Here is a 16,835-nt window from a genome sequence, read left to right as displayed (position 1 = left end):
TCAGTCAGGCAGATTCAAATGGTTATGAATGATTTATGAATAAAGCATAAAATAAAGATAGAGATACTTATGTAATTCATTGGTGAGAATTTCATATAAGCGTATGGAGATGCTTTGTCCCTTCCGTCTCTCTGCTTTCCTACTGTCTTCATCCAATCCTTCTTACTCCTTTCCATGGCAAGCTGTATGTTGGGCATCACCATTGTCAATGGCTACAGTCCCATCCTCTCAGTGAAAATGTTCAACGCGCTCTGTCACAGCACGGCTATTCAGCTATCGGTTCTCGATCATATCGGAATAGAATCCAGTGATTCTTTTGCGTCTGTCACTAACGCCCCACAATCGTGAGTTTGAAGCTCGTCACAGTCATTCAATCCTTGAATCCTACTCAGAATACCACAGACAAGGTTTAGACCTTCCGGATTCTCTTGAATGCCGCCATTAATTCTAGCTTATACCACGAAGATTCTGATTAAGGAACCCAAGAGATATCCACTTAATCTAAGGTAGAACGGAGGTGGTTGTCAGGCACACGTTCATAGGTGAGAATGATGATGAGTGTCACGGATCATCACATTCATCAAGTTGAGGAACAAGTGATATCTTAGAACAAGAATAAGCTGAATTGAATAGAAGAACAATAGTAATTGCATTAATACTCGAGGTACAGCACAGCTCCACACCTTAATCTATGGTGTGTAGAAACTCCACCGTTGAAAATACATAAGAACAAGGTCTAGGCATGGCCGAGAGGCCAGCCCCCATGATCTAAGATAGCATAAGACTACTCAAAGATAGCTACCAAAATGTCTAATACAATAGCAAAAGGTCCTATTTGTAGAGAATTAGTAGCTTAGGGTTTACAAAGATGAGTAAATGACATTAAAATCCACTTCCGGGCCCACTTGGTGTGTGCTTGGGCTGAGCATTGAAGCATTTTCGTGTAGAGGCTCTTCTTGGAGTTAAACGCCAGCTTTTGTGCCAGTTTGGGCGTTCAACTCCCATTCTTGTGCCAGTTCTGGCGTTTTACGTCAGAATTCTTGAGCTGACTTGGAATGCCTGTTTGGGCCATCAAATCTCGGGCAAAGTATGAACTATTATATATTGCTGAAATGCCCAGAATGTCTAATTTCCAACACAGTTGAGAGCGCGCCAATTGGGCTTCTGTAGCTCCAGAAAATCTACTTCGAGTGCAGGGAGATCAGAATCCAACAGCATCTGCAGTCCTTTTCAGCCTCTGAATCAGATTTTTGCTCAGGTCCCTCAATTTCAGCCAGAAAATACCTGAAATCACAGAAAAACACAAACTCATAGTAAAGTCCAGAAAAGTGAATTTTAACTAAAAACTAATAAAAATATAATAAAAACTAACTAAAACATACTAAAAACATACTAAAAACAATGCCAAAAAGCGTATAAATTATCCGCTCATCAGTTATGCAACTTATGGAATGAAACTGCCTGCATGCATGCAACTTTGCTAAATTAGCTACTTTCTATCTACACTACGATTTCCTATTGATTTGGTAAAACAAGCAAACAATTTTCACTCAAACAAAATAGAAAATTAGGGCCAAAACAAAGAAATAGTGCAATGTGATCAAAATCCAAAGAATTAATTTTAATTTCAAAATTAAGAAACTTGCAAGCAAACACCAAACAAGAGGTGGAGACATAGAATTGAGCAATCGAACCCCTCACGAGATGTGTTTACACTCTAATTGCTCAATGTTTAGGGTCTAATCACTCAATTCTTCTCTAATCATACTCTCTAGGATTTGTTCTTTATCTAACAATCAACTAGTATTTAATGCATGTATGCAAATATCATAAGGTCTTTGAAGGGTTGTAATAGGGTTAGGGTTAAGGTAGGATAGATGAGTATGGTCAAGTGGACTAATATATTGAATCCTTGATTAGCTTAAGCATCCACCTAACCTATTTCAACCTAATCACTACAATGCAATTTTAACTACCCACTACTTTCTTTTTACCTACATTCATGCAAATTTTACTCATCCAATTCACATTTGCATTCTTTATTCAATTTTTTTCATTTTTTGGGTAACTTTTATCCCCTTTTTATTATTTTTCTCATCTCATTTTTTTCATCAATTTTTTTCATATATATTTTTCTTTTTTGAATTAACATATATATATATATATATATATATATATATATATATATATACACATACAAAATAAATGCATACAGTTCAAGCCATAGACACAGGAATGCGCACAAATGTTTTAAGATTTTCAATGAATATCCAAAATAACTCTCTTTTTTTTTCTCTACCAATGCTTCCCAAAATTCTCCCATACTTAAATGACACACACACACACCTCCACCTAAGCTAATTAAAGATGCAAATCAAAGTAATTCATGGTTTTTCTCTTAGGGTTAGTGATGTGGTAATAAATAGAACCAAAGGGGATTAAAAGGCTCAAAGATGGTTCGCAAAGGTAGATATACGGGTATGGCTATATGGGTGATTAAGCTTAGCTTCAAAAATGGCCTTAATCGTGCTAAATGCATTCAAACATCAAATATCAAAAATAAAGAATGAAGCAAACCCAATATTACATTCATAGAAGGAGCATATCACACAATGAACAAAATTTATGGTTAGAATGCACAACCACACATTGAAAGTCCAACAATTCACAAGGTTGTTTGTTCTAGCTCTTTTCTATGCTCTCAAAATATTTCAAACAAGTTCAAAAACAATTTCCAAATAAATTCAATGGAATGCCCTAAAAGAGATTTCTTGAAAATTTTTGTTATTTTTACCAAATTTAGTATTTATGTAAATATGCATGATGTGTTGGATGCATTTCAAAACTTCTAGCATATTTCCTAATTTCACTATCCAAAGAGATCATTAAGAATATTTAGAAAAACATGAACTAGATACTATCTACTATTCACACATCCAATCACATTTATCATTTATAACATATATACTAAGCGAACTGCAAATGTAATAACTACAGTAAAACTAGAAATAAACTAATATATATATATATATATATATATATATATATATATATAAGCAAAATAAAAGATGTATGGTGCAAAAGTCAAGAATATCAATAAATATCCACAAATCGTAGTAACTAAAGAAAAACAAAATACAGTGCAAAAGTGTTCAGAAAGAGAGTTACGTCCCATAATTGCGAATCCTTCCCCGTACTTAATCATTGCACGGTCCTCTGTGCATACACACAATCCGAGGGTATAGAAGCTATGATGTTCCACCTTTAGCTGATGGAGGCTGGGGCTTTTCCTGTTGAAAAACAATCAAATCCAAAACCGGCTCATCCGCCCCGTCCTCATCATCCTCCTCCTCTATAACCAGCTTAGGTGAAGCAGTAGGAATTGGGCCAGGATATCTTTCCTCGAGCTTTGCTGCCAACCAGTTGAAACGCCTTGCATCAAGGCGCTCAGTGCGGCAGACTTTTTTGCAGTAGTTCCTGGACCATCTCATATAGAGGTCAGACAGAAGATGTGGGTGCTGATAAATATGATGGTCCTGATAATCATGCGGCTTTGGATACCTTCCTCTTTTTGGATGTCTTCTTTGCTAACTCCTCCCATTCCCTGTATGGGAGAAACTGGTGGCCACTCGGGATCCTGAACATAATATCAGTCGGCCTCCTCTCCACTCCGGCTCCTGTGAAAAATCTCATAACCAGAGATGGGAAAAGAATGATGAGCTTCTACTTCTGGTTCACTTTCCATATCGACTCACGAATCAAGGGCAAGATAGTTATCTTCTTACCCTCTAGAATAGCCTAAATGACCACAGCAATCCTGACTCTGATGTGGGTGACGTGGGTTAGAAAGTATGTAGTCAGCTAATATCTGCTGCCAAATCCTCACCTCAAAAGTAAGATCAAAACATGCAATGCTAATGGGGGCGGCTTTTTCCCCCGTACTATACTCCCAACAGGCCTTAGAATGGCCAATCTTCTTCAAAATGGGATCCAAAGAGATCTTCCCCTTAATCACATCCACCTTAATCTCCTGATATGCTCTCGGCTAGGCAGGATGTGAGGGATGTTTAGGAGGGCCTCAAAGCTTGATTAGAAGTATCCAACTGCTTCCCTCGAAGGAATACCGTCTCTATTTTCCAAGCCAAAAGATTAGCATAGAACACCCGCACCATAGATTTATTGATTTTCATGAGGTCTTGTTCAAGAAACCCCTACTGAAAGGAGGTAGTTTTGTCATGGATGACAGCCGCATACTTTTCTGGAATATTGAGCTTTCACTCCCAATGGCGTGCTTCTCAAGTTTTCCAAACTGAATGTCAGCTTTTTTATTTGTAAAGGTGTTCGTTGTATCAATCTGGCAATCTGAGAAACATGGAAGAATGCCTCTAGGACCCACTGGGGTTGTAGCCAGCTCCTTTCTCATCCTGAAAAGAAACGAAAGAATAGAATTCAAGATCACAAGAGAAGTGACATAAGAAGACAAATGAGGAAGCAACAATAATATAAACAAATATCAAACACTTATTGAGGAAGATTGCATAAAAGTGTGGTTTAACAAAAGACAATGTATGTATTCTAAATGTGCGTGCAATTAGAACACACACTGGCTAGTTGAAATGGCGACCACACAAGCATAAATTTAAAGCCCAAGTTTCTTAATTAATCGGCTTAAGTTGCAATTCATATGAGGAGAAAAAATTGAAGTGTAAGCAAGCTTAAGAAAAGACAACATAAGAGGAATTGAATTTCTTGAGAAAATTGGTATTGAAGTTGTGCCAATAAATGTGCAAGGCTATATAAGGTAGTATAACAACAATAACCAAGTCAAACAAGGAAAAGACTATTTATTCATCTAAACAATAAAGTAATCACACTAGCAAAGAACTTAAGTTGAAGCAAAATGAGTTTGATTAAAACATCAAAGGATAAGCACTTTGTTATGTGATTATAATGATTTGAAATTCATGATGAACAACAAGTCAATTCAATTCATTTAAGCCCAATGTATTTATAAAAAATTTACCCATTATGTAATAAAGTATGAGTGTTCAACTATATGGGCGTTTGCAAGTTCAACCAAGTAAGAAATGCATTGCCAGATTCAAGTTCAATCATCATCAAAATTTCTTCAAAATTGCACAATTCACTAAAAAATGCCAATAAGAATAGAGTCTAATACATATGATGGCCATAGCATATGAATCAAACACAGAGTTCACTCAAGTAATTCATCAAATAGTTGGTGTGCAATGTGCATATTCAATAATTTTGAGCCAATTTCAAGCAACAGCAACCCAGAAGTCAAGCAGCAAATTAAATAATTGCACTCAAAGAATAATCAATTAACCAAAATAATCCTAATATAATTAACTAAAATTAAAATAAAAAATTGACATTAACTAAGGAAAGGAATAGAACAGAGAAACATAAGAACCTGAGTACTGAAGAAATAAAGAATGGAGGGGAAGGAGAGTGTGGCAACGGTGCTGGTGGTTGCCACTGAGAGGCTTGCGACGGCTGTGCTTTGCTGGAGCTGGGCACAAGCTAACCTGGCACAAGGGTGAGGCTAAACTTGGAAAAGAAGAAGAAAGAAAGGGAAAAAAAGGAAGGAAGAGAAAAAGGGAGGTGGCGTGGTGGTGCCGGCGCCAGTGGCGGTGCATCGCCAGAAGAGATGGTGGAAAGGGTGGGGTGTGGTGTGGTTCTCTTAGAAGTGAGAAAGAAGAAAAATAAGGATGAGGGTGCAGGGCACGATAGGGTTCGTGTTTGAATTCACACCCAATTCAATAAGTGTACGTACGCACACAGGTCCGTGCGTGCGCACACAGGGGTGAAAGCGCAGAGTGTGTGGGCGCACATGCATGTGTGCACACACTAGGCAGGAGGTGTGAAAATGATGTTGCACACACACAACTGGGTGCGTGCGCACACTTAGGGTTTTTTTAAGACGAAAAAAGGGTCATGTGTGCATGCGCACAGAGGTGAAAATGCAGGGTGTGCAGACGCACAAATACGTGAGCACGCACCTGGCAGGGAGCTTGAAAACGAGTTAGAGTACACAGCCATGTGTGCGTATGCAAAGATTACTAGAATTGGGACAAGAGGACGTACGCACAATGCTCTGTTTCTCAAAAAACTTCTTAAATTCTAAGGCACCAAACATGACATCCAACAAAGGTTTTCAACCTCAAAACATGCAGCACTTCACAAACACATGATCCATATTCAAATTCAATCCAACTAAGCTCAAAATTAAACCAAAACTAAGCTAGCTAAAAGAAGCAAAACTCAATAAACCAAAACTATAAACAAGGAGAGGGTTAGAAAGATGTTACCATGGTGGGGTGTCTCTCACCTAGCACTTTGGTTTAACGTCCTTAAGTTGGACGATTCAATGAAGAATTTGCTATGGTGGCTTGTGCTTGAATTCTTCCTTAAATCCCACCAATTCTTGCAATTCCAATGGCCTCTAGGATCCCTAACGTTGTTTGTCGTCACCCTTCCTTGCTGATTTCAAGCTTCCAATTGGGGTGACCAAACTCTTGAATTCTCATCAAGGCTCCAAATTCTCCTTTGACGTCTATTCAATTGTACCTTGCACCACCCTTGGAACTCAAGCCTTGAAGTTTCAACCCTTGTTAGCCTTAATCACCATGCACCTCACATTGATCTCTTTCTTACTTAGCACTCCACAAAAGACTCTAAATTGACCATTTGTCTCCAACAAAGCATATTTATGTGGGTTAATAAAGTTAAACAATGAGATTGTTACCCACTTAAGTAATGTGCCGGATGGTTGCTTAGGAAGAGAGACTTTCAATAGCCTTGTAATTTTTACTCCTTTGAGAATTATGAGAACTACCGTAGGAGAAGGAGATCTATTAGGCCTGGCGAATGTGATCAGAGCGATGGTAGTGACGGTGGAGGTAGCGATGGTGCCACCACCGGAGCTCTTGAGACTACTTGCATTGCTTGAGTAGGAAGAAGGAGCTGGAGCACGAAGAGCAGCAAACTGGAAGTCAAGATCATCGTCATCCTCGCCATCGTTGTCGACAGCGGTTGCCTAAGATGCCATCACCCGAGCCAGACTCTGCGCGTCGGATTTGGCTGCCGCGTTCTACGTGCGCTTGACGGTGGACATTCTGGTGGAAGACGGACCTAGCCACGACTGAGGATGTGCTGGAGACATCGCCAGCGACGATGAGCCGGTGCTACTGGAACCACCACTCCACTGCTGACTGTATACCGAACTAGCGGTTCTCCTCCAATCCATTAGTTGAAGCTATGTATAGTAGAAGAGTAGGGAGCTAGATTTTCTTGGCGGAGGATTTTCTCGAGAAAATCGAAGGGAAAGTCTTGTTTGTTTCTGGTTTGAGTCGTGTGCGGGTAGTGTAAGCATAAACGACGCTATTTCTTTCTGAAACAGTTCGTGGGAGAGAAAAGAAAGAGAATAAGTGCGTGTCTCTTTTTTCTTTCTTCAAAGAGAGTCAGAGCGGTTCGTTTCTTTGTTTTTATCTTCAAGCATCGACAGAGAGAGGTTTATCACTTTTGCGGCATGCAAAATGGTGTCGTCTAAGGTAACGACGCTGACAGGACCTCAGGAGACGGCGGCGAGATGTAGAAGACAGTGGCAAAGAAGACGACAATGGTGCTTAGAGACAACAATGGTATTTGATTGGAGAAGATGAGAATGGTGGGGTGAATTAAGGTTAGTGAAGTAATTAAGATAGTATTTTTTTTAATTTAGCGACCGCTTTTGTGACTGATTAACTTATAAAATCGGTTGCTAATCTAAAAATTAGTAATCGATTTAGTGACTATAATTTTAGAGATCGAATTAGCAACCAACCACGTTATTCTATTTACCTATAGATCAGTTGTAAAATCAATCGCTAAATTAAAAAATAGTGACTAATTTTGTGACCAAGAGCCTCCAGCATATTCCTTCCTTTATTTTGGTTGATAAATCAGTCGCTAAATTGAAAAATAGTGACCGATTTTAGCGACCATTTATATTCTAATTGTATAAAACTAATCGGTCGCTAATTCAATAGCTATTAGTGACTGATTATGTTAGTCATTGAAATCAGTCACTAACTTAACAATTAGCAACCGATTTAGCTATCAGTTATTTAGCAACTGAATTAGCGACCAAATAGTTTTTCACCCTATTTCACTATCATATGCAAAATCGGTCGCTAAAATAAAAAATAACGACCATTTTTGTTACCAATAGTCCCAAAGACATTTCTTTCCGTTTTGGTTGCTAAATCGGTCGCTAAATGAAAAAATAGCGACCGATTTTAGTGACCAGCTTTATTTTGGTTCTATTAAAGCCTTATCGGTCACTAATTTGGTTACTATTAGTGACCGATTTAGCGACCAACATTTTTTTTGTCCTAGAAATTCCATATCGGTCGCTGTTAGTAACTAATTTTTTCGATCGCTAAAACCGATCGATATTCCGGTACTTTTTTGTAGTGTTACTTAGTGATCAATTTAATTCCTAATCTAGTTCTTTTAATTTGGTAATCTAATAATATATTTTATCCTATACTTTTAAATATTAATGGCTAACTAATAGGCAAAAATAATAAATTTTAAAGGCATCTCTAATATTTAGTTTTAATTTCTTTTTATTTTGGATCCCACATAATATCATATAAGTATTTGTGGGACTATATATCATAAAAATTAATTTGAAATTTAATGTGAAATTTGCCACTCCAATACTTAGTTTTATTTTAATTTAACAATGTTACATAACAAGGTTATAATGTTTCTTTAATAGATTTAATGGGTATACAAATAATAGTATTTTACCAATATTTTTTTAAAATGATACGGTATCTTCTTATTGATATACCAGTATCATTTCAAAGATTGTATTCAATGCAAGTTTTAATTTTAAATCAGTTTAATTACTGTAAAAATCATAATTGATACAAAAAAAAATTCCACTGAAGTTGCTCTAATGGTTGATGCCTAGGCATCTTAAGTTATTTTTAGATTCTTTTTTGAAAAGTTTTCTTAGGTTTAAATCAAAGTTCTTACGATTTTAGTAAAGTTTTTATGATTAATAATATGTTTTGAGTTGTTTTAGAATGATTGCATTTTCAGGACATATTTAAGTAAATCAAGATAAAATTTATAAGAAAATACAAGTGCATTTTCAAGGAAGAAACACAAGGCTGGTGCCAAGCTTCAAGAGGCCAAGCCCAGTGCCAGCAAAGAGGAGTCCAGTGCCCTTGCCTCCAAGTCCAGCGTCCAAACGGGCGTCCAACTTCCTTGCTCCAGAGCCCAGATCCTTCGTGCCTGGGAGGACCCAAAATGGGTTAGCACCCAACTCCCTGAGCACCATCCAACTCCAAATAGTGGGCGCCCAGTGCCCAATCCTGGATGCAGCTTTGAAGTGAATTTCCAACTCCCTATGGTCCAGAATTTATCAAAGGCCAGAGCCAAGATCATAGTCCACTCCCATAAAACTCTAAATTCAACCGAAGATTCAATATTTAAATGATTAGTTAGCATTAATTTCTTCTAGAAAGATAAGATTTGGTTGTTAGGATTTAATTTAGATTAGATTTTAATTGTTTTGAATTTGAATAAGTTGTTATCTTATTCTTTGGAGATAAGAAGATAAGATTAGTTTTTGAATTTCAATAGTTACGAAGCTAGAATATAAATAAGTGAACAAGGTTCACAAAAAGGGATAATCGACGGATCATCCAACACTAACTAGATCTATCCCACACCTCATTAGTTTTAGGTTGTTTTCTTTTCTACCATGAGTAACTAAACCTTCTCTTGTTAAAAGTTAGGAGCTTTGTTTGATTTTATGAATTATTAATGTAACTATTTTCTTTATTTTGATTCATATTTTTTTACTTTTTCAAGATTGAGTCTTCGTTCATCATCTTTAATGGTTAGAAGTATTAGAAAATATTCTAATTCTATCTTGGATTCTGTTATTACTTGAAAAATTTAATATCAGAATTAGCTTGAAACTCTTTCTCATGATTTTCAACTTGACTAGGAATAGTATTTTAAAAGATGTGTGGCTTTAAATTGAAATCGTGCTTAACCTCTTCTTTTAATTAGCTTGATTCATATTTTTTTACTTTTTTAAGATTGAGTCTCGTTCATCATCTTTAATGATTAGAAGTATTAGAAAATATTCTAATTCTATCTTGAATTTTGTTATTACTTTGGAAAATTTAATTTCAGAATTAGCTTGAAACTCTTTCTCATGATTTTCAACTTGACTAGGAATAGTATTTTAAAAGTTGTGTGGCTTTAAATTGAAATTGTGCTTAACCTCTTCTTTTAATTAGTTGACCAAGGAATTAGCGATTAATTAAGTTAAGAGAAATTAAATTGCTATAAAATTAGAATTTAATTATAAATGATTTGCTGTAAAAATATTTGTGCATGAAACAAAGTAGGAAAGCATAAGCATTACTTTTCTAAGAGTTAAATATCTCCAAAATTTTTAACATCTCACTCATTAATTATTTTTCTAAATCCATAAACTTTCTCTCATTCAACTTCAACACACTTTTTCATTGTTCTTTGCTTCTATTTCAAGATTCACAATCTTCTTGCCAATGTTTGATTAATCTAATTAGAGATTCAATTAGACATTACTTAATTTAATCTGTTAATTCTCATGAAAATAATATCTACTCACTATGGTATTACTTTGAGCGATTTAGTATACTTGCCAATATCCGAACGTATCAATTTTGGCTCATCAATGGTTCTCTAACATGCTTCTTTATTAAATTCATAAGTATTAAAAAACACATTATTTTAGTAGATAATAATATATTCTATTTAAATAAAACACATCTAGCCATAAAATAAAATTAAATAAAGAAAAATAAAAAAATCAAGTTTTTCATATGATATATGCATGCTATGACGGTATAAATTTATGATACTCATCTCAATAAAAAAAGATAAATAATACTTTAAAAAAAAATAAAAATCACCATAATATTTAATTTATTTTAATTTTATTTTTAACATTTTAAATAAATTTAACAGAGGCATTAGAATAAGTTCAGATAAAGTGAATTCATTGTGGTGGAGTGGTTATAGGTTAGGGTTAAAGTCTTATTGGGATGCCAATGAAGTTTTAGGGTGCGTTGTGCGCTGGCGCACACAGAGAGAAAGATCGAGAGAGAGAAAGAGAGTATCATGATGATGATAATAATAATTTGTGTCTTTAAGAATAAAAACAATTGATCACGTATTGATTGTTAAAAGATCAATTATCTCTAATAAAAAGAGAATTGACATTTATTTACAATGTCAAAGGTGACATTAAAATAAATTGAATGTTAAAAATATTTTTAAAATTATAAAAATTAAAAATATACTTTATTCCAGCAGAAAAAATAAGAAACGTGAAACGATAAAATGTAAAATAAGAAATATGAGAAAATAAAAAATATATTTTATCGAATATAATCACAGACATGATACACTAGTTTCTATTTTTTTTTCAAATAATTGACTATTTTATTCTATAATATTTGTTTATTAGTTAGTCTCTAGAGTTAGGAATTATGAAATATATCAGCTTTTATTTAAGCTTATAAAAAACATTTTAGCTTTGGATTTTTTTAAATAAATATTTTAAATATTTTATTTATTGATATAGATAATAATTTAGACATAATTTATATTTTTGTATCATATTATTTATCTCGTTTACAGTAAAACAAAATAAATATGATTATATCTCGTTTATCGTAGTTTACACCATAAACGAGATAAAATATAAATTTTAAACAAATAAAATAGGTGTAACCGTGATACATGAAAAATAACATATATTTCGTTTAGCAGTAAACGAGATATAAGTATTTGTACATATAAAAATATAATTTTTATTCATAATTAGTAAACTAGATAGGAATATTTGTACACATAAAAATATAATTTTTGTAAACAATAAAAAGTATTAGTAATTTGATTTGGATTGATTTAAAAAGTAAAAATTGATATATATCTGTGTGTGTATTAAACAAGTCACCCTTTAGACGGTCTGGTTAAAAGATCGTCGACCTCTAAGGAAATGGATGTAACATAACTTGCCGGAACCCCAAAATTTTTACTTGATCCAGTATATGTGATGTATATGCCATTCTGAAGTGATCTATTAATCTACTAATAAGTCGCTTAATGGCAGTTTTACCGATTACTTTATTGTGAAAGACCATATCAGCCCGTTCTCCCATAAGTATCTCCATATTCTACTCAATGGGATTAAGTTCAACAATGAGTTTTAATCAATGGTTTATATATATATTACTATTTAGATCGACTTTAATTAATTTATATCTCATCTAAATTTAAATTTTAAATTAATAATTTTGTCATATTTGTTTGTACTTAAAATGCACGATTTTAAATAATGAGCGTGAATAATGTCCTGATATAAAGATTCGTAACTTTTTTTTTAATTTTTATTTAAAATATTATTTTTTTAAAAATTAACACATTTGAATTAATACTAGAAAATATTATATAAAAAATTTTAAAATTTTGCTATATATAGATAAATTTTAAAAATTCAACAACCGGTAAATAAATACTGAAAGCATCCAACTAAAAGATTTTAATACCATACCATAAATTACATTTTAAAAAATTTAAAGTTTTAAATAGAAACATTCGACTAGTTTTACTCTATCCTATTTCACCTATCCAATCACCATACTTGGTTAGAAACATGAGAGAAAGAAGAAGAGAAGAGAAGAGGAGATCAGTCTCTTATTCCTTGTTCCTACACAAGACATGCACACTATTAAATGTTTTTTATTTAATTTTAATTACAAATCAATCTTTTATATATTATTTAATTATAAAATCTAACTTCTATTTTATAAATTATTGTTTTATTATTTATTTATCATATTTATTAACAATTAGAAACAAAAGTAATAACGAAATAGATTTTTTATAAATCGTGACCTCCATAAATATTTTGGTAATGCGAATCAATGAATGTTTTATCCCTTGATCCGTTGCATCCATAAACGCTAGGAAAATCGTGTTTGTTGGTAATTCCATCGATTAGAAGTACAACTAATATAGTCAATTTTACACGACAACATGGGGTTTTCCAAAATTCAATCGATTGGAAATGTAACACAATCGATTGAATTTCACACGGTAATATGGGTTTTTCAAAGTCAATCAATTGAAAATGTTACTCAATCGATTGATTTGCGCTATACAATATGAGTTTTTTCTTATCAATCGATTGAACCAAAAGTAATTTCAGGGATCATCTAACAAGACAGAAAATATGCTGATTTCAACATTGAGTTACCTATACTGTCTAAAAAGAATTAGCAAAATCAAATTATAGACACATAGAAAAACCTTAGCAATGTGGTCTAGATATTCATTTGCTCCATGGATAAATTGTGTACCACCTCCTGGAAATTTGAACTTGTCTTTGTTTCGATCGGAAAATCCAGTTTTGGCCACGTTTATCTTCTGCAAGACAATTGTGAGATATATTACATTTTTTCAAAATTCAATCGATTGTTTCAATGGATTGGAAATGTTACACATTCAATTAAATTTTGCCTTGCACTATATGTTACGCCATTATAAATTTTCTTTATCAACATACATAACACTCACGTTAAAATTTTATGGTTTAGATATATGTTCCCGTGGAAGAAGATAACCATTGGTATCTAATGATAAATTTCATTGACGATCGCACAATTTATCACTTAGACACCCATTTTGATGATGACAAAATTTTTCATCATACTAGTAAGTCTAACAAAACTTCTTTTAAGTTTGGTTTTGTTTTATCGATTTTTAGCAAAATTGAAAGTGGTTCGATATCTAGTGATCTAAGAGCGAAACTTACTCCTCTATGAGTACCAATTTTTTAAAGTGCATTAAAATCCATGCCTTTGACAATGACGAAGAAGAAGGAACTAAGCTTTGCAGAAATTCGAAATGAACAATAAAACTTAAATGACTTGAATAAAAGGAAAATCAAATTACAGAATGAAAAAGTTTTTAGAAAAGTAAAGGACAAATTAAAAGGTACAGACTGGAAAGGGTAAAAGTTGCTAAATTTAAAAGAAACGAAATGATATTGCAAAGAAGATAAATTGCATAGAAAGAAAGTTACTAGAATTTAAATGAAAAGTAAAGACATGGAAGAAACCCTTCAAAGAAAAAGACTCTTGACTAGTTGGGAATGTGAGTCCGTGTGAGTTTTTCTCTGAAAAGATTCCAACCCTTTTTCTTCGATCTTTCACCTGTTTATAGAAATCCTTGACCAATCAGTTTCAAATGTAACTCTCACATGCATTGATCTTTGAGTAACTGTTCCCGCTCTTTTGTACAACGTGGGTAATTGCCACTAATCAACTCCACTTGTTCTTCTTCTTTGATCATGCTCCTCGATTAAATTCTACCTCTTTTTCTCGATGGATCCTTTTTTCAATAAAGATTACATTCTTTGAAAGAATGTTTATCGAAACTTGACCTCGACACTGCTGACCTCTTCTTCGACACAGCTGACCTCCGTCGAGTCTGCCTCTTCACCTTCTACATTTGCGTTAATCGATCAATAGAGAGTACCTAACAGAGTACATAATTGGTTCCAATCTAATGTTAATTCTAACATGTATTTGAAAGATGATCGAAATATTTTTTGACACTTTGCAATAATTGAAGTCGACAAGCACTTGGCAACAATCGAAGTCTAAATTTGTCGAACATTGGCTTATCAAAGAGTTCAATAATATCTTTGTCAAAAATATTATTTTTTGATATAACAAACACCCCCTAAGTATTTATTTTTTGACTAGAAAGAAGAAAATATAAATACTTAATATTATTCAATATTTTCGACGATAGTACCAATCATTTCTTCGGCTTCTTCCTTAACAAATTCCTCATCGACATAGTTAAATCTTTTTTTTAGGAATGAAGTTTCAACTGTTTTGCCTTTTCTTTCAATCAGTTTTCATTTTTAGAATTGTTTCATCATTTGGTAGAAAGACAATTCGATTTAAAGAAGAAAATTTTGCCCCTCATCTGTTGAGGCAGGAGAAACACCAGTATTAACTCGATGCAATTGTCGACCACCTTGGTTATCACCAATTTGATCTCGAAAATGGTATTTCTACCACAGCCTCAACCAAAATAACTACATCGAGCCTCTTGCTATTGATATTTTCTCATTTTCTCAATTACCAAACTCTTACCAATTCTTAATCCATCCAACCCCAATAGCTTAAGATCGACAAAACGAAGGTGAATAATTATCCTGTGGACTTTAAAAAGATTGAGCCTCTGGATGTCTACCTTATTCTTCTTTGTCGACATTAGTCTTTGATGGCTTGATCAATTTGAAACTGACCCCAAATAATATTTGATCAACCTCATATATTGTACAAATTTTCACAAATATTTTCACATAGTGCATGACAAAATATTAGTTAAGCATTATGTCATTCTTGAAGAGACAAGGATAATAAAATGGATAAATATAATCTCACATTTCAACTATGCTTTCCTATTCTTTTTTTTTTCAGTTTATCGAAGAAAAATTATCTTTGATATTGGAAATTCTCCCAAGTATTTGTTTTCGATATCTTGCGGCAAAGTGGATGTTTGTCAAATTATTTAGTGTTTGACATTTTGTTGAATATTTTCAGCCATACTCATTTTCGATACCTCATTGAATTTTTATATGATCAACTTTATAGAGTTTCAAAGTTGCATAAAAATTTGATCAACTTCACAACTGCCAAGAACTGCTTCTCGAGAACTTCTCTTTTGTTTTTAATAGACATACTTGTACATACTTTGATAGAGTACGTAACTCATTTTAATGGATTCCAATATGTACAAGCAAAAATACTTATCATCATTAAATACTGTTTTCGACAAACTCATATTCAACCATTTCTCTTTCTTTCTTCTTTTCTTCTTTTATTTTTTCAACTTATCGAACTCTCTCCGCCAAATGGGCTAAATCAGAAATGTGCACATTGAGTAACATTTGACGCATATAAAAGACAAGACCTTTGATGGCTATTTTGACGATCTCACTTTCAGGGATCCACACATAACAATCGATTGTGAGCATTTTTGAATCGAATTATATAGTTATCTACTGATTCTCCATCGTCTCATTTTATTGCAAGCAAATCTGTCAATGAGACATTCAACTCTGCCCTATAGAATTGAGCATGAAAAGCATTTTCCAATTGTGCCCACGATAAAATCGAACTAGGTCTCAGATTTGAAAACCAAATGAAAGCATTTTTTATTAATGAAGGAGGAAAAAAATTCATTCTCAAGTTTCATTATTAGCCAAAATTTTCTAATTTGACCATATAGCGAGCTATATGCTTGATAGTTGACTCTCCAGCCTCACCTGCAAATTTTGTAATTATTTTGAGATTTTTTACACCCCTTGTCACATTTATCATTTGCACTGAAGCAGGGAAAGCAGAAACAAAATATGGTCGATGCATGAGACCCACGTTGATACCCATTCTATTGAGGACATCCTCGACAATCCTCATCATCTGGTAATGATATCCACACTGTGTGTGAAGTCTTTTCAAAACTTCATCATCATTTTGATCTCATCGAACGAGATAAGGGATATTTTCTTCCCTTTTAGGATTGTTAAATACATTCTCCTCATTATATCCTATGTTCTCCTGGTCTACTACCAAATCTTAGGGAATAGGCTACCCCTCATCATAATCGACAATTCGGGCAATTCTCTCGACTTATTTAACCAATCAATCATATTTTAATTCATTGTCAGC

Source organism: Arachis hypogaea, chromosome 10 (genome assembly GCF_003086295.3).
Source record: "Arachis hypogaea cultivar Tifrunner chromosome 10, arahy.Tifrunner.gnm2.J5K5, whole genome shotgun sequence".
Classification (NCBI taxonomy): Eukaryota; Viridiplantae; Streptophyta; class Magnoliopsida; order Fabales; family Fabaceae; genus Arachis; species Arachis hypogaea.
Note: the sequence above shows the minus strand (reverse complement) of the source record.